We start from the raw sequence: 26,267 nt of genomic DNA, 5'->3' as shown, positions 1-26,267 counted from the left end.
CTCTCCAGCCACTCTGTGCCCAGCCTGTAGCGCTGCAGGGGGTTGTTGTGGCTAAAGTGCAGGACTCGGCACTTGGCCTTGTTGAACTTCATCCCATTGGAATCAGCCCATCTCTCATGTCTATCCAGATCCCTCTGCAGAGCCCTCCTGCCTTCCGGCAGGTCGACACTCCCTCCCAACTTGGTGTCGTCAGCAAATTTGCTGATGATGGACTCAATCCCCTCATCTAAATCATCAATAAAGATGTTAAACAGAACTGGACCCAATACAGACCCCTGGGGAACACCACTGGTGACTGGCCGCCAGCTGGATGCAGCTCCATTCACCAGCACTCTCTGGGCCCGACCCTCCAGCTAGCTCTTAATCCAGGAGAGGTACACTTGTCCAGGCCATGGGCTACCAGCTTTTTCAGGAGTATATTATGGGAGACAGTATCAAAGGGCTTGCTGAAGTCCAGATAGACCACATCCACAGCCTTCCCCTCATCCACCAGCTGGGTCATCTGATTGTAGAAAGAGATCAGGTTGATCGGACAGGACCTGCCCCTCCTAAACCCCTGCTGGCTGGGTCTAATCCCTTGTCCACCCTGAAGGTGCTGTGTGATTGCACTCAGGATGAACTGCTCCATAACCCTGCCAGGCACCGAGGTCAGGCTGACAGGCCTGTAGTTGCCAGGCTCCTGCTTGCAGCCCTTTTTGTGGATTGGGGTGACATTGGCCAACCTCCAATCATGTGGGACCTCCCCAGAGAGCCAGGACTGTTGGAAGATGATGGAGAGTGGTTTGGCAAGCTCTTCTGCCAGCTCCTTCATCACCCTGGGATGGATCCCATCTGGTCCCATAGACTTGTGAGGATCCAGCTGGCTCAGTAAGTCGGACACTATTTCCTCCTGGAATACAGGAGGGGTATTCAGCTCCCTCTCCCTGTCCACCAGCTCCAGAGGCCAGTTGTCTTGAGGGCCACCTGTCTTACTGGTGAAAACTGAGGCAAAGTAGGTGTTAAGTACCTCAGCCTTCTCCTCATCTTCCTTAACTATACTTCCCTCCAAGTCCAACAGAGAATGGAGGTTTTCCTTGCCCCTCCTTTTGTTATTAATATATTTATAACAGGACTTTTTGTTATCCCTAACTGAAATAGCCAAATTTACTTCAAATTCCACTTTTCTTTCCCTAATTTTTTTCCTGCATGACCTAGCTCTATCTGTAAATTCTTTGTAAGTAGCCAGCCCTTTTATCCATAGTCTGTAAACTTTCTTTTTATCCCTTATTTCTTGCAGAATCTCCCTATTTAACCAAGCTGGCCGTCTTCCCCTCTGGCTGGCCTTTCAGTACACTGGGACAGCCTGTTGCTGTGCATTCAAAATCTCCCTCTTAAAACATGTCCATCCCTCCTGGACCCCCTTGCCTTTAAGGGTTGTTTCCCAGGGTATGCTCTGAATCAGTTCTTTGAATAGGCCAAAATCTGCTCTCCGGAAGTCCAAGGTAGAGGTTTTAATGGTGGCTCTCCTTACATCCCTGAGGACTGAAAATTCTATTATTTCATGGTCACTATGCCCCAGGCGGCCTCCAACCACTACATCATCTACCAGCCTCTCTCTGTTTGTAAACAGTAGATCTAGCAGGGCCTTCCCCCTGGTAGGCTCATTTACCAGTTGATGAAGGAAATTGTCCTCTATACACTCCAGGAACCTCCTTGACTGCCTCTTCTGGGCAGTATGAAGCTCCCAGCAGATATCAGGCAGGTTAAAGTCACCCACAAGAACAAGGGCTGGAGATTTTGAGACATCCGCCAGCTGCTTGTAAAATAATTCATCTCCTTCATCATCCTGGTTGGGCGGTCTGTAACAGACACCCACAAGGGTGTCAGCCTTGTTGGCCTTGCCCCTGATTCTGGTCCACAGGCACTCAACATTGTCACTGCTGACCTCAAGTTCAACAGAGTCAAGAGACACTCTAACATATAAAGCCACCCCTCCACCTCTCCTTCCCTGCCTGTCTTTTCTGAAGAGCTTGTAGCCCCCCATAGCAGCACTCCAGTCATGTGATTCATCCCACCACGTTTCTGTGACAGCAACTATGTCATAGTTTTCCTGTTGCACTATGGCTTCCAGCTCCTCTTGTTTGTTTCCCATACTGCGTGCATTGGTGTACATGCACTTCCGCTGGGCCATTGATTTCATTCTCAACTCGAGCTCTATGCCCTTAGGCCTATCTCTGGAGAGCCCAGTTGCCGTCCCTTCCCCCTTCAAACCTAGTTTAAAGCCCTCCTAACTAACCCTGCCAACTTATGGGCTACAGTTCTTTTGCCCTTCCTAGATAAATGAAGCCCATCTGCTTTGACGAGACTGGGCAACACAGAGTTTGCGCCATGATCAAAAAACCCAAAATTTTGACGATAGCACCATCACCTTCTGGGAATACCGGGGACTGTAAGTTCTAGTCCTGAGGACTTCATTGTCACCGTCCAAGCTTGCTTGGCCTTGACAGATGAACCCGAGGAGTTAAAGAATAGGGGCAATTTTGTGTACACTGTGCCTCACCTATCCACTGTGCAGGCTTGAAGGATATAGCCATGTGCGTAGAGCCCTTCCCAAATCTTCGTTTGTGAAGCCTAGCCATCATAAATGTTTGTGTTATCAGGGGATTACTCTTTTCTTTTTGACTATCTGCATCTTGCTGCAGCTTGCTGTATTCTGTTAAGGGCCCAAAATGCTGAGGGGAAGCATTAGTGAAGACAGCTACTCCTCCTGAAGGCCAAGGGATGAAGCTGTTTCTGCTTTCTTCTCAGCCTCTCTCACTATCACACCTCCAGCCACAAACCTGATCTTGACTACTGTCAATGATATGCCTAAAATTCTGGAAATGCCAAATATTGGCCTTGTGTTTTTATCTTGACAGTAAAACCGGCATGATAAGCACAGTAATTATTTATTTGACAAAAACAATAGACAAACAAAAGCTGATCTATTTGTAGGGCCTCCCTCTGAGCACTTCTCCCCTTTTCCTAGTAGAACTGTTCCCTTGCACTTTCCTGCTTTGTTCTTCACTTTTCCTCCTGGCAACAGTGGCCACTCAATAGTCTTCCTGTTTTTATGGTCTCAGTAGGCTATGCATTTCTCCAGTGTCATATAATTGCTTCATTTTATTCTTCTTTCTCCCCTCTGATCACAGGTCCTTCCTCCAAAATACTTTTCCCTTTTTACCCAGTTTCTTCCATTTGGGAATATAGCTTTGCACTGGGATTTATCTCATGGGATGCAGTGATTTTTACACCAAGGGCTATTGAGTGCAGTTTAATTTATTTTCTCAAACCTTACGCTATATAAGGAGAGCAATGAAGATGGTGAAGGGCCTTGAGGGGAAGCCATACAAGGAGTAGCTGAGGTCACTTGGTTTGTTCAGTCTGGAGAAGAGAAGACTGAGGGGACACCCGCATTGCAGGCTTCAACTTCCTGAAGGAAGTGGAGAGGCAGGCACTGTTTTTCCTCTAGTGATCAGCAGAAGGACCTGAGGGAAGTTATGAAGCCAAGTCAGAGGAGGTTTAGGTTAGATATTAGGAAAAATTTTTTCCACCCAGAGAGTGGTTTAGCACTGGAATAGACTCCCCAGGGAAGTGGTCACAGCACCAAGTGGGAAAGAGTTTGAGAAACATTGGAGCAATGTCTCAGGCACATGGGGTAGTTCTTGGGGCTGTCCTGTGCAGGGCCAGGAGTTGAATTTTGATGATCCTTGTGGGTCCCTTCTAACTCAGGGTGTTGGAGAACACGCAGATTTTCAGGCTGGTGAGCCAAGGGCGGATTCCCAGGTGGGAGTCTCTGAGGGAAGAATGGAATCTGTCTGGTGACCTTGGACTCATGGCAAAGCGAGAGACGAAGTCTGCTGAACTGCATGGAGAAATACATACAAAGAGCTCTTTTAATATAGTTAAAAATAAAATAGATAAAGACTATTTGGATGCAACAATTTTATGAAATATATATGTGTTAATTTTTAGCTCTAGTAGTGTGTTGTCAGATAGTTTAGATGGTGTGTATAAATTTTAAAAGTGTGTGCAGCTGTGTGTTAAAATAGTTCTGCATATGAACCTTCTTGTACTTTGCAAGATTGCTGCACAGAAGATAAAATGCTTTAAGGTAAACACAAATTGCTGTTTTCCCACCATTCCTCAAGTAGTTGTAACCTATGATGTGAGGACTTTGAATAAAACTGCCAAAAAATTTAATTAGATGCAGTCAAGTTGCTTTACTTAACAACTAGATGTTGTTGCCTCATAGAGTGTCTGGGAGAGATTAAGATGTTGTGTCATCAGGGTATTCTTTGTTTGTGTGATTCCAAGTTCAATGGTTAGGTACAACTTGTTCACATTCTCAGAACCAGCAAGGTGCTGGTATGAAGCAGTGGGAGACAACTGGATTTCCCAAACTTCATCAAGATTTCTTTTTCCCTGTAATGCAAGACTTGACAAGTCACAAATAAGAGTATCTTAAATGAACCTTGTGTGTCTGATGCTTTGTTAAAAAAAGAAAAAAAAAAGGAAGTCTTTAATCTTGAATTTGCAGCAATAAAAATTAAAATCTGGGAGAGAGAGATAGTTATTTGCACAAATGTTGAGATGAAAGTTAAAGCTCACTCTAACTCTGGCATAAGTAAATGGGTTAACCTAGTGTAGCTTTAAGTACACTGTACTTTATACCATAGGTAAGATGTTAAGGGGATATGCTGAATAGCATGCACCATAATTCCAGTTTGTATAGGCCCACTAGCAGTTGCTGAGTATTACACATAACATTCCCTTTTCACCTTCCTTTTCCCTTCATCTCCAGAGCTCTTCCTCTGCCTTCAGTGTCTGCTGCCAGTAGGGCAACAGTCAAATATCCTTTCTGATAATTGCTCCTTGAGGCAAGGGACATTCATGTTTCTTGGTGCTAAGGTCTTTCACTCTCCTTGAATAAACTGCAAGATTAACTAGCTCTAGAAACAGCACTCTGGAGAATTCTTTCTTTTTTTTTCACCCCAGGAACTATTTTCAAGATTGATTGATACACAGAGATCAAGAAGGCTCTCTGAGGGCTGAAGAAACACAACGGATGCAACAAGTGTTCCCAAATACACTTTCCTGTAATCATGTCCTCTTTTAAAGCACTCCTCATCTTTTGTTGCAGGGCATGATGACCATGTCTTTTTACCCACTTGATTACTTGCATTTGACAGAGAGAAAACTACAGTCTCAAAAGTGGCAGTTTTGAACCTATTTGAGACTTGCTACGTCAATTTCTCTTCTACCCAGAAAGTACCCTTATTATCACTTGACATATTCTGCAATTCGCCTTTAAAGAATAGAGAACTTCTACAAATGCCTGTGACAGATGATTGCTCTCTGATACATGTTAAATTTTAACATCTAACAGTCTTGTTTCTGTATATAAAATATGTACTTGAACTCTGCATTATGTTTCTTTTTTGCTCCTGAAAGGGATCTTACTGACTTGTAGAGAAACCAAATCAATCAAGTCTTGCAGAATCAGATGGAATGCTTCACAAGGTGTGATTCTGAGGGCAATTTTAGCAGTCCTTATGGTCATCACTGAAACTGAAAATGTGCTGGCTTGGTTTATTCCATGTTAGTCACTCTAAGCAGGTTTAATGCCTGTAATTTTGGGGTTTGTTTTTGTGTTTGTTATTTTTTTTATGTGACTTCATTTATTTGTTTGTTTTTTACTTTTTGTGAAAGCTAAAACTTTATTTCATTCTTGCTTTGCTGCTCACTGTGGCTTACCGATGAAGTAAATGCATTTCATCTTGTGAATTCCAAGCTGTGGAATCAAAAACAAGTCATATGCCTGTTTGTTGACTATTTGTCTGATATTTGTGATCCTGAGATAAGAGTATTAGTCTTAATCAATATTAAGACCATGAATATTAGTTATTTTTTCTTCTTTATTTTGCATGTTTAAACATTTTAATGGAACATAACTTCAGATCTAGATGGGAAATATCATAATAGCCAGATATTGCTTTCAATCCAGATTCAGCCGTGCATTCATTTGTGTAAAATAAACTTGATTTTAATCCTACAATTCTATTTTTTGTATGTCAAAAGATTTATATTCTTAAAACCAGTGACTGCTTTGACATCATTCACTGATGCATGCAGTTTGGAATAGCGTATGAGTGACCAAGCTGAACTGTCTTGTACAGCTGTACTGAAACAAGATAAAATTATATCAATTTATCCCAAATGAGAAAATCTCTCAGATAATACTAATACACTGCAATTCTCAGGAGACAATGCACGAGCATTTCATGGGGATAGAGGGCTGGATTTGAAAGATTATGATCAGGGTGTAATTGTAGGGATTCTGTGCACTGTGCAATGGAATCCATTGCTTATTTCTAGTTTCTAGAGACAGATAGAGCTCCACTGGTGTGGATCAGCATAGGTGCACTGAAGTGAGGAGAGAAACACTATTTATTTACACAAGCTTATTTTCTCACTTGGAGCAAAAAACATGTTGATGAAACCCACAGGACATAAACTTATGAACATCAATAAGAATAAAGAAATAAAAAGACAACCTAATGAAATAAGATATTTGAATGGAAGATTAAATGAGATTCTGTGCTGGAAAATATGAACAAATTTATCCTGGGGGAAAAAATAATGCTGGTACTATACTCTAGCAAGAGAAAGCAAAACTTCCGAAGTGGTAATTGTGTGCAATTTGGAGGAAATATTCTGACTGGAATTTGACCCTCACTGCTCATTGACTTTCAATAGGATTGGATTACTAGCTCTGCTCTGTACATTCAAAAATCAATCCATCAACTAACAGTAAAATACAGTGGTACTTTCATGTTTATTTTGTTTGTTTGCTTTAAAATATTTAGTAGAATATGGGGATACAAAACATAAGATTTTCTTTTTAGAAGGAGACAAAAATGAGTTCAGGTTTCTCCAGAGAGACTTTGTGTGCATCAGAATATTACTTATGTTTCTGGAGAAATCCTCTTATTTCAAACAAACTAACTTACAAAGGTGTTAAGGATACCTTTCTTAGAAGAAGGAAGACAACTGCTTTCTAAACGCATGCCTCATCTTTTCTGTAATACCAGAGTGATGAGATAATTTGGGTAAGGTGTACTATGCATTTTTAATGTTATGTTTAATTGTCTACAGAACAGTGGTCTAATGGACATTGCAGGAAGCTATGGTTAAGGGCTACTAGATATGTATCAAATAATAGGACTGGGTAAAGAGAAGGACTGGACAGGCTTATATTATCTTTCCAATGGCTATTTTTAAAGCAAGCATCTATAGGTACAGCCTTAGTTCCTCAAGAAGAAAAAGGTTTATACAAAGCAGAGAGACTCTTTTGAATGCTACGGTTCCTGTTTTCCAGAAAATGACCCCAAATGGATGTGAAATGGAATTAATAGAGTGACTACCTAACGCTATATGTCCTAAGAAATTATAAATCTGAAAAAAGATCTGCTTATGGCAGGCTTCTTGTTCAGCTACCCCATGTGCCTTCAAAACCTTTCAGTTCATTCCATGGACTCAACATAGGATTGCAGACACTTATTTTTACTTCTGTACACCTTTGTGTTCCATGTCTAAAGACAATATTATACACCAAACTATTATTTTCTTCCCCTTAATTTTTTTTTTATTGACTTTCACCTTCAAACACTTCTGTTAGCTATTTCAAAGCAACATCCCTCCCCTCACAAATCATTTTATTACCAAGACACATCACCTTTGAAGAGTATAGAGAATTACAAGAAGTGTATAGAAGACAATTAAATATTGTTTTCTGTATCTTACTGGGATATTAATACATATTTTTCAGTATAATCTAGAAAGTTTTTCTGTAATGCTAGAAGAAGGCTTTCTATTCTTTAACATTTTTTCCTTTCTGACTCTTTCATTATGCATATATTTCTAACATTACTTTGTGCATGCTGCTATTCAAAATTTCCTTGCATGTTTTATAATTGCTACCATGAATCCTTGATCCACTTCAAAGTTTTTTTTTTTTTTTTCCCAGTGGCTTTCTAATTTCTTACACCTAAACTATGTGTGCCTCCCCTCCAAGCTACCCATACTGCCATCTGTCTCTGTGCATACTCCTGGCTTTTTATGATATTCTGCAAAATAACTTGCAAAGTGAGCCTGAGTTAGCTCAGTTGCTTAGAGCCTGGTGCAAATAATGTCAAGATTGTGGGTCTGATTCCTGCATGACTGGACTCAGTGATCCTCATGGGTCCTTTTCAACCAGAATATTCTATGATTCTGTGAAATGTTGGCCCTCAGTAATTTGCTCCACTTTCCACCAAGCAGCAATAGCATTTTTCTCCTTCTCAGTGAGTCTAGTCTGCATAACTTGTTCAGAGAGACCCTTCAACACTAGATCAGTTCTTTGATTGTGAGAAGGGGAATAAATCATATTTTCATGTTTCATAAGTTCCTACTGGTTACTAGTAAAAATCAGACATTTGATGACTTACAGTGATAATAATAAACTTATGGATAGTGGTAAAAGGAAATGGTTTTGCTTGCAAACACTTAAGATTCTCTTTGTGAATAACCTGACTGAAACTGAAGGTCTTGCCTGTCTCAGTCAAGTTAGACAGAAATGCTAGAACCTTTGTGGTGGCATTAATGTCTCTTTCGGTGCTACCTGACCAGCTCTGGGGCTCTCTCCAGTCAGAAGTTCTGCATCCTTCCCTTTTCTTTGTTCTGTAACAAACATCTGGTGCATGTCTATAAGAGGCAGTGTCAGGACCCTGACCACTGAAGGTGGGAGAGGTCTGATTTCAGATAAAGTGGAATTGAATGATCAGCTTTTCAGAGTTCATGTATGCTGAGGTCAGCCTAAAGTGATTTGAGAAGGCTCTCTGGTTCTGCTCTTTATTCAGATGTTGACTTCTGAAGTTTGTTTAGCTAGCTGCCAAGCAGGATGAAAGGCCTCCATAGAAAAGAGTTTACCTTGAGGATGAGTCAGGTCCAGACACAAGACAAAAGGTTCTTACGGGGTGTTGGGACATGACCTCTTAGACTGATGAACCCTGAGCGTAGGTCCAAGCACACAGAAATTCACGGGAAGAGGTTAAGGATAATGGAAAGTTGGCTAATGTGATGCCCACCCACAAGAAGGGCCAGAAAAAAGATGTGGTGAACTATAGGCCAGTCAGCCTGACCATGGTGCCAGGCAAGGTTATGGAGCAGATCACCTTGAGTGTGTTCACACAACACCTATATGATGGACAGGGAATCAGACCCAGACAGCATGGATTTAGGACAGTGCTACAATCTGCTTAAATGTTGCAGAAATAGCTTCAGATTTGAATATTCCCCTGAGCAAAATTAAACTCACAGAAGTTATTTGTTGATACCAAACCCTGATTTTATTAATTGCTAAGAGATGCAAACAGAAGAAATAAAAAAAGATTGAAAAAGTTTAAGATTTCTTCCAAAAGCAGGGAAAATATACTACCAAAACTACGTTTTGTCGAGTTGGTGTGTGTAGGGGGACAGAAGCAATTTCTGCCTTTTTTTCTGTCTCTTCTGCTTTCAGATGTTATCTCTTCAGCAGCAGGGGATGGGATAGGGAGGGTGGGGCCCAGGTTTAGCAGCTTTAATTCTCTGGAATGCAGCCAGGATGTGTGGTTTCATCACTCACATGTAGTGTTGCAGGCTGTGCAAGGTCCTGATTTAGCAGCACCTTTTGATCCACAAAATTATGGTAAGGGTAGAAGGATAAAATAACTCCCACATGTGGCACAGTGGGTCTCAGTTCTCTCCAGACTGGCAGAATTGCAGACTCAGGGGCAGGAAGGCAGCAGGTGGTGATGGAGAAAAGGTGAGAGGGAGGTGGGGAGAGATTCTCAGCTACGGTAACCGGTTCTCTCTCTGTTTCCTCTTTCCCCTGATTTTCCAAAATTTCTGCTCAATTTTTTGAGTGCTCAAAGTTGGTTGTACATGGTTTCTTGGTGCATAGTTCTGTTCAGATGAAACAATAGTAGGATCTTCTGGCAAGAAAACTCTATCAGGGAGCTCTGGTAAGAACTTCTAGCAGGGAGATGGTAGAGAATTTTTGGTAGGAAGTTTTGACAGGCAGAAACAGTGGTAAAAAATTATTTGTGGCATTTCTAGATTATCTGTGTGTTAGAGAGGAGCAGGTACTGCCTGACCAACCTGATGTCTGTTTATAAGGTTCTGCAGAGGACCTAGACAGGCTGGATAAATGGGTTGAATCTAATGGCATGGGGTTCAACAAGGCCAGGTGTTGGGTCCTGCCCTTTAGCCACAGTTACCCCATGCAGCATTATAGACTGAGGACAAAGTGGCTGAATAGCTGCCAGGCAGAAAGGGACCTGTTCTGATTGACAGGAAGCTGAACATGAGCCAGCAGTGTGCCAAGGTAGCCAAGAAGGCCAATGGCATGCTGGCCTTTATCAGGAATAGTGTGGCCAGTAGGACCAGTGAAGTGATTCTTCCCCTGTATTCAGCACTGGTGAAACCTCACCTTAAGTACTGTGTCCAGTTCTATGCCCCTCAATTTAGGAAGGATATCAAGGTGCTAGAGCATATCCAAATAAGGGCAATGAAGCTGATGAAGGGACAGGAGCACAAGTCCTATGAGGAATAGCTGAGAGAGCTGTTAGTCTGGAGAACAGGAGGCTCAGGGGACACCTTATCACTCTCTACAACTACCTGAAAGGATGTTGTAGTGAGGTGAGGGTTGGTCTCTTCTCCCATGCAATCAGCAGTAGTACAAGAGGGTACAGTCTTATGCTGCACCAGAAGATGTCTAGATTGGACATTAGGAAGAATTTCTTTACAGAGAGAGTGGTTGGGATTGGAATGGACTACCCAGGAAGGAGGTGGAGTCACCATCCTTGGAGGTACTTAAGAAGAGACTGGGTGTGGCACTTAGTGTCATAGTCCAGTGGAGAAGATGGTGTTAGATCAAAGGTTGAACTCAATGTGGCCTCAGAGGCCGTTTCCAACCTAGCTGTTTCTGTGAATTCTGTGAATTCCAGTGTGGGGCATTGTGGGTTGTCATGGAACTGTGAAATTCCTGCTATGCAACCAGCAGCAAAAATAACTTAAAAAGACACGGACCATGAAGTAGTCATAGACTTTCTACTTTGTATTATTTTCTCCTAGAGCAAATACATTCTTGCAGTAAATTGCAGTTTTTCATCTATCAACTGTTCAGAGCATCAAGAAGCTTCAACTGAGTACCAAGACCTTTCAATTCAGATCTTGATTGAGATATTTCTTATGAGAGATATCATTCAGCTTCTTTGTTTCTCAGCCCTTACCTAGAAATTTCTCGCATTTGCATCAGATCTACCAGTTAAATCAGAGCTGGTGTTGCTATAAAGTCCTCAGCCTTGGTGTAATCCCAGGTGGGGTAAAGTTAAGTATTTGAAAATTAATGGGAAAAATCAATGGACTGAGGCCAATAATCTCAACTATCATTATTGTCAATTTTCTAACAGCTGTGAGAGGCTATGTGACAACATTAAGTTGTAGTGGTTTTGATGTCTCAAAACTTTAGCATTTGAGTACAGTCTGAACTTAACTCTTTGACGAGAAATCTGTCTTTGTCCTAGTAATTTTCTCCTTTGCAGACCTTGACTTGAAGTTTTCCTTTGGTCTTCAGTTCATGACAGATGCTCTTGGTACAAAGCCTTTTGTGTTACTCCCTCTGAAGGATGCTGTTTAAGAACAAACCTTTTGTAATATATAAACTTAGAAGGTTTGCAGTATAATGCTGGGTGGTTCATTTGGGGATATTTAAGGGAATAGGAATACATTTTTCCTTTGCCTTAAAGACTTTGCTGTATGAACAGCCAAGCCAAATCCCATCAAATAAGTCTTATTTAAGCTCCATCAAAATATGCTAATAATGTGTTGCCTTTGTATGCTGTTTTATTTGTCTGATCTGTAAAAGTTGTCTTAAACAAAGGCATTCAACTACTATAGATTCAGCACTACTATTGCTCCTCCCTAAAATTTCTGGATAGTGTTTGGAGCTGTAAAGTCACAGATAATATTTACACTGCAATCCAGGTACTTACTTAATAGTTTGGAGTATTTTTTTTGTCTTTGTTTAAGTAAAGCAATTGTTTTGTTGGAAATGATAAAATACCAAAATCCCAGATCTGGGCATTTGAGTGATTTTTCAGTTTAAAATGGAGAAGACTAGTGCTGACTAATTCAAGAAAGCAAGCAGGAATACTTCAATCCCTGTGTCTGAGTGTCAGCTGCAGAGACACATTTCAACTATCTCATATATATTTTGACAGTTATGTTTCTGTTTTAAATCTATTTATCTGCACCATGTTTGAGCAAGAAACAAGGCCCATCCTTGATCTGGCACTGTTGACTGTTAACATACCAGTGTAGATATGGAGCCATGACTGTTAACATACCAGTGTAGATATGGAGCCATTGCTGATGACATTGTTTCTACTAATCCCATATAATTTTGTCACACTCTTGTGTGCGAGTAGGTAATACCATATTGTAGTGGTAACATATCTTTATCTCTCTCTGCAGCTGTGTCTTCAATTCCATTACGTTCATGATCCTAGTAGTGTACATCCAGAAAAGTGCATTACTGTGCCTGCTCAATATCCCTAGATATAATGAGTTGGTAGATGTGTGATTTAGTAATCTACCTATCTTATATGATCTCACTTCCATACAAGAAAATTTTTTTTTAGATCCTTTATTTTCTGTCCTTCTACATTTATATTGCACATATCAGGGCACACCCTTCTGTACTGTACCGCCTCCTTCTAGTGGTACAGGAAGAGCATGAATACTGTTAAAAAAGTATATATGTAAACAGTGTACATGTGATTTAGTTATAGATGCCTTATATGCTGAACGAATGCATGTCCGTTGTGGCTAGAGGAGCTTTGGCATTCACAATTGATTCAAAATTATATATTCATGAGGCAGATAAGCTAATTAGATGGCTGTGTGGATCCAGCTTTTAGGGAGAAACATAATTCACCCACAAACTTCTTTATCCATCCCTTTTCCCAATTCAAAACTCCAAACAGCAGCAGAAGGATTGAAGATTTTTCAATTCAGTGGTGTCCCTGGAGTGAGTAGGAACACTTGTGAGGAAAACCCTACAAAAAGGTTAAGTTTTCAAAGAATAAGAAATAAATTGAATTCTTTTTGCTTTTTTCCTCCCTCATACTTAGTGGAAGGCTGTCCAGGTTTCCTACCATAAAAGAAGAGTTTCTTTGAAAATTTCTGGGTTTAGCCCCATGTTGATTCACTTTGTGTTCAACTTTTCTACAGCATATAATCCTGTTGATATAAACAAAATTAGTCACATTGCTCATGTTAAATATATGCTCAAGCATTTTTAGATGGCAGCTCTAAGATGATACACAAGAATTGGTCTTATCTAGCTCTTATTCTATGAAATTATGTTTTATTTATCAAAGGAATCACGAGCTCTGAAACATCTTAAAGGATGTGCAGATCTTCTTCTGAATATTTTTAGCTAGAAAAAGGAAAAATACTAACCATCTTGGAAATAATAAAATTATAATCAGATTGTTCTTACTTTTAAAGTTAGGAAAATGAAACATGAATATTGGCAGAATTCCTCAAGGAAAAGGAATAATCAAGTTCATTTTCTCAGTCGAAGATCCCTGGAGCCTACAGACTTCTACCTACCCCCAAGTTTCACCTCCTAAAAGCTGTCTTCTCCACATTCAGACCCTCACACTTCTCATCTCTATTTTGGTGTTCTGTTACTTTGTGCTGAATATAATAACAACTCAAAATCCAGAGACTTCTGAGAGATGTGATGCCTACTAACGCCTACCTCTGCCCAGATTACAATAAATAGTCCTTTCAAAAACTGCCACAACTTCTCTGTGAGAAGTGAATCAAATTCTCCTTCTCCTTCAATTTCACTGGAAGTACATAAAAAGGAACATAATTAAAGGATTTTAACCTGCTGAGCTGAACCTGTTTCAAAATGGGTTTTCACAATTCAAGTTCTGGCAAGTAAAAATGAATCTTTGAATTGGAGTTGATCTGCTAATTTGCCATCTTTGTGAAAATGTTGCATTTATAATTTGTGAATTATTAGAGTAGGGTTTTTTTCTTAAAAGTTTTGTTTTAGTTTGTTTTTTTTTTCTATGAAAGAGCATTTGGATTTTTTTTTCTTCTTGACTTGTGTAATCTTTCATACTGGTAAATGTTAACTTTTTTGGCCTAGAGAATCCTCTTCACTGCAAAGATGTTCCCATGACCACAGAAATGACACATAGTTTCAAGAACATCTGAACAATCATCTAAACATTGTTCTTATTCATAAACAATAGTGGGATTGTTGGAATCTTCGAAACAAATGTAATGATTGATGTGAAAGAACTATTAAGATTTTTCAGTGATGAGTCCTGTGCTGCTAAAATAAAATGTCTCTAGGCAAAACAAAGTCTTAATTTCTGCAGTAGCTTTTTAAAGATTGCTTTCAAAACATAGAAGACATGGTTGATGTAGAAGTACCCCCTTGGGAAGTGTTTTGCTTCTGACTGTGACAGATTTCTGGTTAAGCAGTCACCCATGTGTTCTATAGGAAACTCAAACTCTGTTTGTTTAGCATGGAAGTCTTATCGTTGCTTATGGACTCACTTTAACTTGTCTTATCAGTGCTATAAGTTAGAGTGAGTGACCTGTGTAACAAGGGTATGGATATTTTTTCAGAGGCTTCTTTTACTTAGCCTTACTGATATCAGTCTGCAGTTATTGTTAAAGTACAAAAATCCTTATTAATGATTTTAATTATTTCCATGATATTCTGGGTGTCAGACACTTATTTCTCTTGATTTTCAGTGAAATTAATATAGAGTATTTTTTCTATGCACAAACAGGCAGATAATGTTCTTAAAACTGAATTTAACTGCACTAGAACTAGAACATTTTCATGTTGATTTTTGTAGGTATCTGTGGGTGGAGAAGTATCACAACTGTATTATAGAATAATTTTTTTTAATATGTAAACATAATTAGCTCTATAGAGAGGGAGTGAGAGAGAACCACAACTGCTGCACTCATTATGCACTAAGTTGGAGGTCTTGTGCAAATCTAAGCAAATTCACTGAACAGATTCCTATTTACTTCAATGGAAACTGGACTGAGGCATTCACAGAGACAAGTATTTCTTTAAGCATTTGAATAAAAATAAAGGTCTCAAGCAGTTCAAGTTATCAAAGCCTAGACCTGCAGTTCTTAAAACCAGATTTTAAGATCAATGGTCAGTGTAAGACCCTGAGGGTGAAAGAGGCATTTTAATGGATGATGGATGTGTCTTACAACACACTTTACATAGGTTGAGCATCACTTGTGTTAAAGTCACTCTTGATTTTGGTCAGAATGACTAAACTCTACCTCAAAACTCTAAGAGTAGTCACACAGAAATGGGTTATCAAATGTTTGTGGACAGGTAATGAAATCAGTTGCTTAATTTAATATCACTATTGTAAAAAATTAAACAAAACCCCTAAGTAAACCCATTTGATTTTTTAAATTTTCTACTTAAAATAGAGCAGTAACTCAAGAGGTTCACCTGCTATAAATTCTACATGCATGCGCAGGTGTTTAACTCCTTCTTTTTAGTTGGTTTTTTCTATTCTGTTCTGCAGTCCAGAGAAACTATTTTGTGTGATTCATAGATGATTGAAGTGAATGCAAAGTTCCCCCATAGACTGATCTAACTTTGGGCCAAGCCTCTGGTTTTATAGGGAAGCATTTATATTCAAGAACCCTTGGCTGCTTTCAAAACTTACAGAAGTAGCCTAATAAATATGGAAAGGTCTGTCATATTCGGCCATCAGTAAAATGGTCAATGATGAGAAAAAGATTGAATATAACTTAATGTTAGTTTCAGGTGGTGTAGCTAGCGTTTTTCAGCATCTGCAGCTCTGTATTTGTTCAGAATTTCTTTAGTTAAATGCTGTTGGACTTTTCATACTGCTCAGCTCAATCACAAGTCCAAATGAAAAAGTAACATTATGTGATTTTGCAATGCTCTGTGAAGACTTTGTTTACTACACCAGAATGAACAAGCATCTGTCGTGGATGGGAGTGGAAGCTTCAGACAAGGTTTATTAGAGAATCCTTCTAATTCTATACCACATGAGGTATAGAAAGGACCCCCTTGCTTTCTAAACTCCTTCTCATAGAGAAGTCTAGGTACTATATTCAATCTTAGTCCCAGACTTTTTCAATCATTTTAAGTATAACTTTGTTCTGCATGATAAAGATGGCAAACCAGGTATATATATATAAAATGAATTATTATGACAAATGATTAGGCAAAAGATCTTAATCAGAATTTTTTAGTACACAGTACAGAAGCTAAGACTACTAGTATAATGTAGTAAAAAAAAAAACAACAGTGCAGTGCACTATATCAAAGCAATTATACTAAAGCTAGTAAAAAGAAAGATTATTAAGGAGTGACTGATGTAACTCACCATACCAACGCTTGTGGGTGGACATCTTTCTTTTAACCTTAAGAAGTATCCTTGACAGGGTGTCCCCACTTCAAGGCAGAATCTCCACATACTCTGAGAAGACTATGTTAGAAGAATCTGTTATGGGTTTAGCTAGGTAGGCCTACATTTAGGCTTTAGATTTCAGACTAGGCCTGAGACTATCAGCTGACTTGAGCTGGGCTGGGCCAGCTGACAGCTGACTACTGGCCAATAGTATTCCATACCATATTCTGACATCATCTCAAAGTGTAGGAGGTGGTGTAGGAGTGGCTTGTTCAGTTCCTTCATGGCTGTGGTCCCAGAAGGCCGCACCATACCGTCCCAGGAGCAATGGGAGGCCTAGGCCTGGCACTGGCTCACCACCATGTTATCTTAGGGAAGTAAAATGTTTGTTAGTCTTTCTCTCTGTTTATGTCTGCCTCTGGGGAACTGAGTTCTCTAGAGTGATATGTAGTTAGAATTGTGGGATTTGTGTTCCATGAGGAGTTTTTTTTGTTATATCTAACTTGTGTGTCTGTTATATTGTAGGGGTTTTTTAAATTTTCTCTTTTCTGTATGAATATACATAGTTAGGTTTAAGTTTAACCTGTTTTGTAGTTTTTTTCTTTTCTCCCTTTTCTCAGCAGAGGGAGGGAGGCTCTAACACTCTGTGTTGGGCAGTTGGCATTTTGCCAACTCAACCCAAGACAAATCTCATCATATTAAAGTGGACTGGGCTTTTCTAGTACAGAGTGATGTCAGTCATGTGTCTCCAGGTCACCTTTGCAGCTTGTTTGTCAAATCTTTGCCTCACTATCAGGTTATCAGGTTGGGGTTGATGAGTCAGACTACTTTTAGCAAAATTTAACACCAAACCCAGTAAGACATACCCTCAGCACTGACAGCTTTGCAAATAGGGCAGTTAGAGTTCCTTGACCATATTACAGGGCAGACCATCCTGGTACAGCATCTTCATAATCTGTTTTACCCTTTGGCAATGTGACAAATTCTTTGTTGATCCAGATGGCAGGACTCTATTGCTTGTATGATCTAAATGCATTTGTACGTACAGACCGTGGGACCGTTGGTTTTCTGTTCCTTGTTTGCGTCAGCTTTGTCATTTTAGAAACATTGTAAGAACTTAAGAAAACCAAGATGCAAACTCAAATAAAACCTGATCTTTTGAGACAGCTGACACTTCTAATTAACATATGAACTGCCAGTTAGTTTAAGTTTTAATATCTGTAACTTTGTCACATGAAAATTGTCTGGCTTGCCCACCAACTTACTGTAAATGTACAGTAGACTTTTCATGGTACGGATCAGTCCTAACACCACAAAACCAGAGTGATCTCTGATAATATTTATACACACACACTGCCGATAAAACCTGGGGTCAAGGTAGCTTGCTTAGTGCAAGAGTTTGTGGACAACGGTCGTAAACAAGTTGGCTGCTCATGATTCAGGAAAGCCAGATTTTTTCTATGTTGTTTCTTGTGCTGTGAAATGTGTTTCTTCTAGCATATGTAACAAAAAATTTGGTTCCTTGAAGAGAGAGCCAAAAAGTATAAGAATATTAGGTACTCTATAAATACATGCAACTGCTCATGAGGAAAGAACAGCTTCTGAAGAGCATAAGTTTGAACTCACTTGTGAATACAGGTGTTGCTAACAGGATGTTACAGTGGATCCAACAAGTTTTAATAAGTGGGAATAGGGACTGGAAATTAAGCATCAATACTTTTGGAACTGCTGTGTTAGATGTAACCTGAAGTCAAATATTTGAAAGAGATGATGCCTATGGGGTTTTTCTTTTGATTTTTTGATTTTTATCAATTTTAGAAGTAATAGTAACTATATGAAAATGTAGATTTTAGTGTGTTAGTATTTCTGGAAACTTAAATTCAATGTTTATTCATTCTAACCCCTATCCCATATCAATGCCTCAAATTCCATTAGCTATGTAGTCTTTTCAAGGTAGAAGGCTGAGTATTCTCTCAAAGCCTGCAGCGCAAGTGTGATGTTCAGATCTGCTTAATTTTGATGCAGATTGAACTACAAGTTCGAATCATTCTCTTGAGCAAAATTAAAACTCAAACAAGTTATCTGTAAATACCAAAAACTGATTTTTATTAATTGATTGCTAGAGAGAGGCAAAAGGAAAAGAGGAAAAATAAGAAAAGTTAGGAAAATGCTTAAGATTATTTATAGAAGCAAAGGAAAAGATACCACCATGAGAAACTACTTGAGTGCCTTATTGATGTAACAGAGAGGAGGGGGGGTGGGAAACGCAGTTTCTCTCTTTGTATCTGTTAGCTGCAAGAGGATGGCGAGTCTTTAAAATGCAAAATGCCTGTTATTTCCCCTCACAACTGGACCGGCTGGCTTCTGGCTTAGCTGCAAAAGAAGATGCTTTATTTTAGCCTGTAAGAGAAAAATTCAGAGAAAGGATATACCTCACACACAGTCACAGACTATTCAGGCTGGCAAGCAGTCTTGCTCCAGGCCAATGCTCTCTCTCCAGGCTGACAAGCAGTCTCTGTCTCGAGGCAGATGACGGCGGGTGGTGTTGGAAGGAAGGTAAGACGAGCTGAGAGGAGAGATCAGAGAAAACCAGGCAAGGTTTCCTAGTTTCTCATTTCTTGTTTCTCCAACTTCTGAATTCATCTTCAGGTTTTTATAATGCTTTTCCAACTTCTACACATGTTTTTTGGCATGTAGTCAAGTCCAGATGTGGGAAACCGATCACAAAGGCAGGATCTTCTGGCAGGAAATATTTCCTTCCACGAAAGCTGACATAGCAATGTTAGCAGAATGTATTGAGAGGCAGAAAACAATGGAGAAACATATTTTTGACTTGTTTGCATGTTACATATTCCACCCCGATGATTTGACTGTTTTTTGGCACATCAATGTAGCTTTATTCAGTGGTGGTAATATGAATATAGCAAACAGAGGGAGAGAATGAAATAAGCAAATGATTGATCATGCATTTAACTAGGCCAATGCCAATAATTAAGACTACAATTCTAATGACAATTGCTATTCCAGTTTGTATAATCCATTTTCCTCATCCTGTGAGTCCAAAAGAGTCCAGGATGTTAGTGATCCACGATTCACTAAACACTTCATGTGGTTGCATTGCATAAAACAAATTTCTAGTGTGATTACTTATTTCTCTCATTGTGTTTCATGCTTCTTCAATGGAGGTTGAAGCATTGTAAATTGTTATACAGCATTCAGTTCCTGACAAATTTAACATTCCACATACACCTTGTTCTTTTAACAGTAATGTATCTAATGCTAATCGGTTTTGCAATGTCATTTTAGAAGTTTGTTGGACTTGAGTGCTTAATTCTCCAAAAGCATGCTGTGTCCAATTGCTTAAAACACTTAATTGCCAGGTAATATCTTCTAATATAAATTGGTGTCTTTTTAAGGTGACAAAGGGGGTAAAGAAATTTTCAAGAAAAAGGGAGGCTTTTTGTCCAGTTGTATAATAATCTGGAAAGTCAATTCCTTTAATTGTCCATTGTGGTCTTTGTGTTGCTTTTGGAGAGGGAATAACACTGCATTGGTGACGTTCTTTAAACTCTTTAGCAAAAGTAAAGACACGTCTGGGGCAGAGAGAGGGAATTCCCAGTCCACACCTAAGCCCAGCACGCTGCTGTAGTGACAAATGCGAATAAAACTTCCCATCACAGCACCCCCAGGTCATTCCCAGAGGGGCTATATATTTTGCAGTTTTACAATCAGTATTGTCCACATGATCAAGGATGGTGATTTTAGGTTTAGTATTTATGGGAGTGCCGTGGATTGGGTAGTGAGTATAGGGAATACCACAGTGATTAAGGAGATATTTGGAGGTTGAGTTACAGGATTCATCCTGATTTTTCCAGCCTTTAGAGGGGTATCTCCAACAAGTACACATGTCTCTTATTAATGTTCTAATTCTAAGCATAAACCATGTTTCTGGGGGATCTCCTGGTCCTTGTTTGCATGTTATAACCTTTGAGCAATTGAATAGAGGACTGTCTTCTACTTGAGACACTGTAAATTTGGGTTCTTTAAATTTGGATTTAAGGAATTGTTGTACAGACCATGCCCACGTTAAGTTTTTTTCAGTCATTTGGCGTTATATTTGTTATATAAGGGAGTTGTACACACCAGGAGGGACTAAAAACTGTGGCATACTTACTTTCATATACATCTGACATGTATAAGGGGTCAAAGAGGGGATCCCATGAATAAACATGGCAGGGTTGTCTAGCATTGTATACCTCAAAGGTTATTGTTCCAGGTTTAAATTCACCTTTACATGATTTAATAGATGGGTGAGGGAATTCAATTTGAGATAAGATAGTTACATTTATTTCTGGACGATTAGTTTTGCAATGTTTGCTGTGTGACAACCAGTCAAGGGTTATATTAGGAGGTGGGATATAAGTTTGGTATATGTCATGCACTATGGGAATACCTTTCCAGAGAATTTGGGCTCCGTTGGTCTTGTTTGTCCACTGCTCAGGTAGGGGTAAAGGGGCTGTCACACTTGTCATGCTAAAAACAAAAGATAAATTCAATGGTATCATAAAAAACCGCAATCCTTGTTCAGTAGATTCAGGTAAAGTGATACAAATACCTTAGACAGCATGATTCCATATTTTTGCAAATCCTTTGGTTAGTTCCCAGGCAAGATTTTTCTGATTTTCACCTTTAAGAGTTAGTTCTGAGAGCATACATACAAGGTAAATAACCATACAAACACATCTAACAACTTATAACTACAGTTACCCATAAACTGAAACATAGTCCAAATTTGAGGTTCTTTCATTCATCGTTCTGAAAGGTTTTCTTTGTTGAACAGTTACCTGTAAAAGAAAAAAGAAAAGTCTGCCCAGCCCCTTTTAGGGCCAACATTAAAATGTAGGAACAATCCATCGTGAGCTTATTTTGTGTTCTTTGCCATAAGCATCTTTAGCTTTCCAGGAGTACATGTTCAAGGGTGTGTCTAGTGCCATCGGTACAGCTCCCACGGTAGGCAGTTCTACTAATACAGGCTGTCCAGGAAGGTGAGAGGGTTTTTGATTACTCTCAGGTTTTGATGTTGCTGGTAGCAGAGAGGGAGGCTGTGGATAAAAAGCTGTGAGTCTGGGACAACCATTTACCCCCATCTGTCATTTATTACTTTTACAGCATTACAGAGTCGTTCAGTCCAATTGGGTTTCTGAGGTTTTAGAAATCGTTTTAGCAGGCCATTTGTTCTCTCCACTATGCCATTTGCTTGTGGATAATAAGGTGTGTGAAATATCCACTGGATTCCTTCTTCCTTGGCCCACTCCTGGACGATAGCAGCTGTGAAGTGTGACCCGTTATCTGATTGGATAGATACAGGTTTTGGGAAAAAATTGAACCACATTTTAAGAATTTCCAGAGTGTTTGTACTGGTTGCCTGAGGGAAAGCTTCTGCTTGCAAAAATCCTGACCTAACTTCTTCTCCTACTAACACATACTGTTTTCCCTCAGATTTTCTAAAGGGTCCAATATAGTCTATTTGCCATGTGTCCCATAGACCTCTTTTGTCTCTTATATGTAACGGGGGTTGTCTTAAAGGCTGATGCTCAAGTCGGGTTCTGCACTGCTCACATGAGGATATGCAGCTGCGGCACATCTCTCTTGTGACTGGCCATCCCCTGCTTCCTGCTTCTCTGTAAAAGGTCTTGTGCTCCTGTGTGCTGTCGCTTTAAATGCAACCATTCAAACAGTCTATCCCAGTTCTCAGCAGGAGCTTTCACGCTTACGGGGGATAGTTTGGCTAGTTCATCTACTTTGTTGTTCCAGTGGCTAGCTGGAGTTTTATTTTCCTGGTGAGAGGATACCAACCCAACTAAAAAATTCCCTTTCTTTGCTATAGCAAGAATTTCTTGCCACTTTTCTTTTTGCCAAACAGGGACTCTATTCACCTCCCAGTCATTTTTGTCCCAGAAGGGGAACCACTCAGTACACCCTTTGAACACAGCAAAAGAATCTGTGTAAACATACACAGAATCAGAGGTTTCAGCTTCCTGGATAAATACACTCCAAACTGCTACTAATTCTCCTACCAGTGCACTGCCTTCTCCTTCAGTTATTGTTTCCAGTATTTACTTCTAAAGCTGCAGCACGGTATTTCCAAACTTTACCTTCCCGCTTAGCTGAGGCGTCTGTAAACCACACATGCTGCAATTGCTCTGAATATGAGGGTGCTACTTGGATCACAGAAGGTGGAGAGTCAGCAGTGCTATTTAAAGTTACTTCATCCTGTAAGGGAAGATTTTTCCGAGCTCCTTCTGCTACCTGAAAAATGGTGCAATAATGTTCAATTTGAGCATACCATTTCCGAAGAGTAGCTCGCTGGGCCACCCCGTCAGGGGGTGGGGTTCCTGCCAAAACAGGCTTAATGACCTTAAAGGGTCCCCTTAGAATTAGGGCTTGCTGACGAACAATTTTTTCTGTTTCACGGAAAGCAGTACTTACTACTTATTCCCAGGTAGAATATCATTTCTCAGCATCTTTAAAGCTGTGGGAATAAAATCCTATAGGCCTGGTGGGACCATCAGGTCGTCTCTGCCATAAGTGTATGGACAGTCCAGAACTTGCAAATCCCCACTCAATTTGTACTGGATCAGTAGGGTGTATGGAACCCAGTGAGTGGTATGTGTTGGCCTCAAAAATTAGGAGTTGCAAGGCTTCATCATGAAGGGGAGTCCATTCCCACTTTGCTTTTTTCCTCAGCAAATCATATAAAGGCCATGAAATTATTGAAAAATCAGGAATGTGTTTTCTCCAACAAATTAGCAGGCCTAAAGCATGATGTAAATCTTTTTTGTTTTCTGGTGTTTTATGTTGGTCTAGGCAGGTGAGTGTATCTGGGAGAATACAAACCATTCCTCCTTTCCACCAAATTCCTAGGAATTTTACTTCTTGTGCAGGAGTTTGTACTTTTTCAGGAGGGATATGTAAGTCCAGAGACTCAAAGTGCCTCATAATGTCTGTTTGAGTTTGCACAGATGTAATTTCATCTCCTCCCACCAAAATATCATCAATGAATTGGTACATTTTTACTTCTGGTGCAGGAGGAATAAGTGACAGCTCTTGTGCTAGTGCATGATGTGCTAGAGTGGGGGAGTGTTTGAATCCTTGTGGGAGTCGATTAAAAGTGTATTGCTGACCCTCCTGTGTAAAAGCAAAGCGTTCTTGATCCTGCTTCTGTAGGGGAACCATAAAAACCATATCTTTTATGTCAATATTGGCCATAGTTTTATGGGCTTGTTCTTGGATGGTAGCTATTAACTCAGCTAGATTTGGGACTGCTGCAGTGAGAGGCCCTGTATTTGCATTCAGGCGTCGGTAATCTACTGTCAGTCTCCAGTTACCATTTGGTTTACGGACAGGCCAAATAGGTGAATTGTAAGGAAAATGTGTTGCAACCACTATTCCCTTTTCTTTTAAATCTGTAATAACTGGAGTGATAGCTTGTCTGGCTCCTAAGGGTAAAGGGTAAGGTTTGACATTGGTTATCAGGGAGGGAGGAAGAGCAGGGGCAGATTGTAGTAAACAGAGTTGTGAGATTTCCTTTCCAAAAGCCCATGTTTCCTTCATCAGTCCAAGACTCTCCTTTAAGGAGGTCAACTCCAATAAATTGGTAGGAAATTTACCTAAAATCATGATGGTTTCAACTGCTTTCTCCTCCCCTGGTAACCAGCATCTTACCTTTACTGTTATCTGGGGTTGTATGTTTCCAAAAGCGTCTGCAACAAACATTCCTTTACGTGAGGGAGTGATTCCACATGCAGATGCATCTTCAATTTTCAAAGCAGATATTTGAGCACCAGTATCTACTAGAAAAGTGACAGGAGTTTTACGAGGACCAATAGGACAGGTTATTAGCAAGTCACCTTTAGAATTTTTGGTAAGCCTTCTAATGTAAATCCAACCTTCACCCCCCGGCTCACCTATTGAGGATGAAGCGAGGAGTTTCCCATCACCTCCTCTTTTTGTAGTTCCTCCAGGAGAGGGGCGGTAGCAGCTTTAAGGGATCCCCTTTTGCTGGCCACTCTTGAATTAATATTTCTAATTTATCTGTGGGTTGGCCATCCATTAGGGATTTAGGGATTCCCTTTTGCAAGCCTGCAATCCACAGGGTATTTTGTTTTTCCCTGTGAGTCCCCGTATTTGTGGGTGCTCTCTGTCCAGGAGAAAATGGTACTTTTTGGAGCTTTACTGGAAGAATAGTTGTTTTGCATTCTGTTTGTTGAATTGCTTTAGAATCAGTAGTAACTGAAGGTACTGGACCATATTTTCTTCCATAATTAATTAACTCTTGTGCTACCTCCCCCAGGTCCAGATTTTATTTTTATTTTCTCTGCGGTAAGCACCAGGGCTTAAAGCAGCTTCTAAAGTGGCTGCAGCCCTTTCTTCTTTGGTGAGACTTTCTATTTGTCCCTTTAGCTGTATGCCTATGGGTTTCAAAGATTCAGGGAGGCCTCTGATAAGAGGAATTATTCTTGTCAGGGTTTACCAGCAGCATCATAGGAGATTCACGTCTTGGTGTTAATTCTCTGTCATGCATCATTTGTAAACAAGCAGCCTTTTGAACACTCTCCACAATTTGATTAACATTTTCCACTATTGCCAGAGGATCTCCCCTCTTTAGGGGGCTGAGCCCCCCAGCCCAATAGGCTGCCCTTTGAGTTATAGACCATGAAGCACGGTTATCTCCTGTGGTCAGAAAAACTCCAGCTCCAAAAAATCCCTCAGCTTCTTTTTCTGATAACAAAATTTGATCACCTCCTGTAAGAGAGACTCTCCAAACATACTCAGTTTCAGATTCTTTAGGGGTTCTGCTGTATTCTTTTTTCAACTTAGCCAATTCAGTTGCTGTATAAGGAATTTCTTATGTAGTTATTTGGAGTTATTTGGAGTGTGCCATCATCTGACCCCTCATATGTATATTCGGTTTTAATCGGGGGTCGCAGGGCAATTGCCTGCTTTTCAACTTGGTCACGCAAAGGTTTTAGGTCAGAGATGGGATATATTTCTTTAGATGACTCCAGCTCTGTTTATTTTTTCCCTTCTTTCATTATTCTTGCATATAACTCTTCTCTGAGTACTCTAGTGGTGGCTTTTTCATTCCTTATTTCTTCCTGGAGGACATTAACAGTAGTTTTCTTTTTCTCCAGCTGCGTCTGCAAGGATTTAACTAAATCTTGCAGGGAGTTAACTGCTTCTATGTGACTTTTTTGCTGTGGTACTTTGTGGTTAACTGCAGTAATTAATGCAGCACCTAATACTGAACACACAATAGGTTTTCCTTTCCCTTTTCTAGCTCTTACCCCGGCCCGCAGAGTAGAGATCCTATGAACAATTGCTTGAATATTATACCAGTTACCTTGTGCCCACTCCATTCCTGGAGGAGATGGCTTGGCATGAAATTCATCTAATAGATTTATAAGCACTTGCACATCATTTTCCATATTACCACAAATTTGGAGTGAATACGTTTCCAGGGGGTACCTCTTGAAAGTTACAGCAAAATTTCCCCAAATTTCTCACTCCTCTCCCTGGAAAGGACCCTCTTAAAATTTAATTTCTAAAATTACACAACAAGTTGGAGCGATCTTCCCCAGGGAGCCCCTCTTAAAAGTTACAGAAAATTTTCAAAAGTTCTCGCTCCTTCCCCTAGAGAGTTACCTCTTATAAAGT

The 26,267-nt window shown here is 40.0% G+C and overlaps 1 pseudogene; it reads right to left on the bottom strand.

Moving 5' to 3' along the window:
- Nucleotides 1-24,546: 24,546 nt before the first annotated feature.
- LOC139685031 (uncharacterized) lies at nt 24,547-26,038 on the bottom strand (annotated as a pseudogene).
- Nucleotides 26,039-26,267: the final 229 nt, after the last annotated feature.

This window comes from Pithys albifrons, chromosome Z (assembly GCF_047495875.1).
Source record: "Pithys albifrons albifrons isolate INPA30051 chromosome Z, PitAlb_v1, whole genome shotgun sequence".
NCBI classification, from domain to species: Eukaryota; Metazoa; Chordata; class Aves; order Passeriformes; family Thamnophilidae; genus Pithys; species Pithys albifrons.
This window is presented reverse-complemented; position numbering and strand designations above follow the sequence as displayed.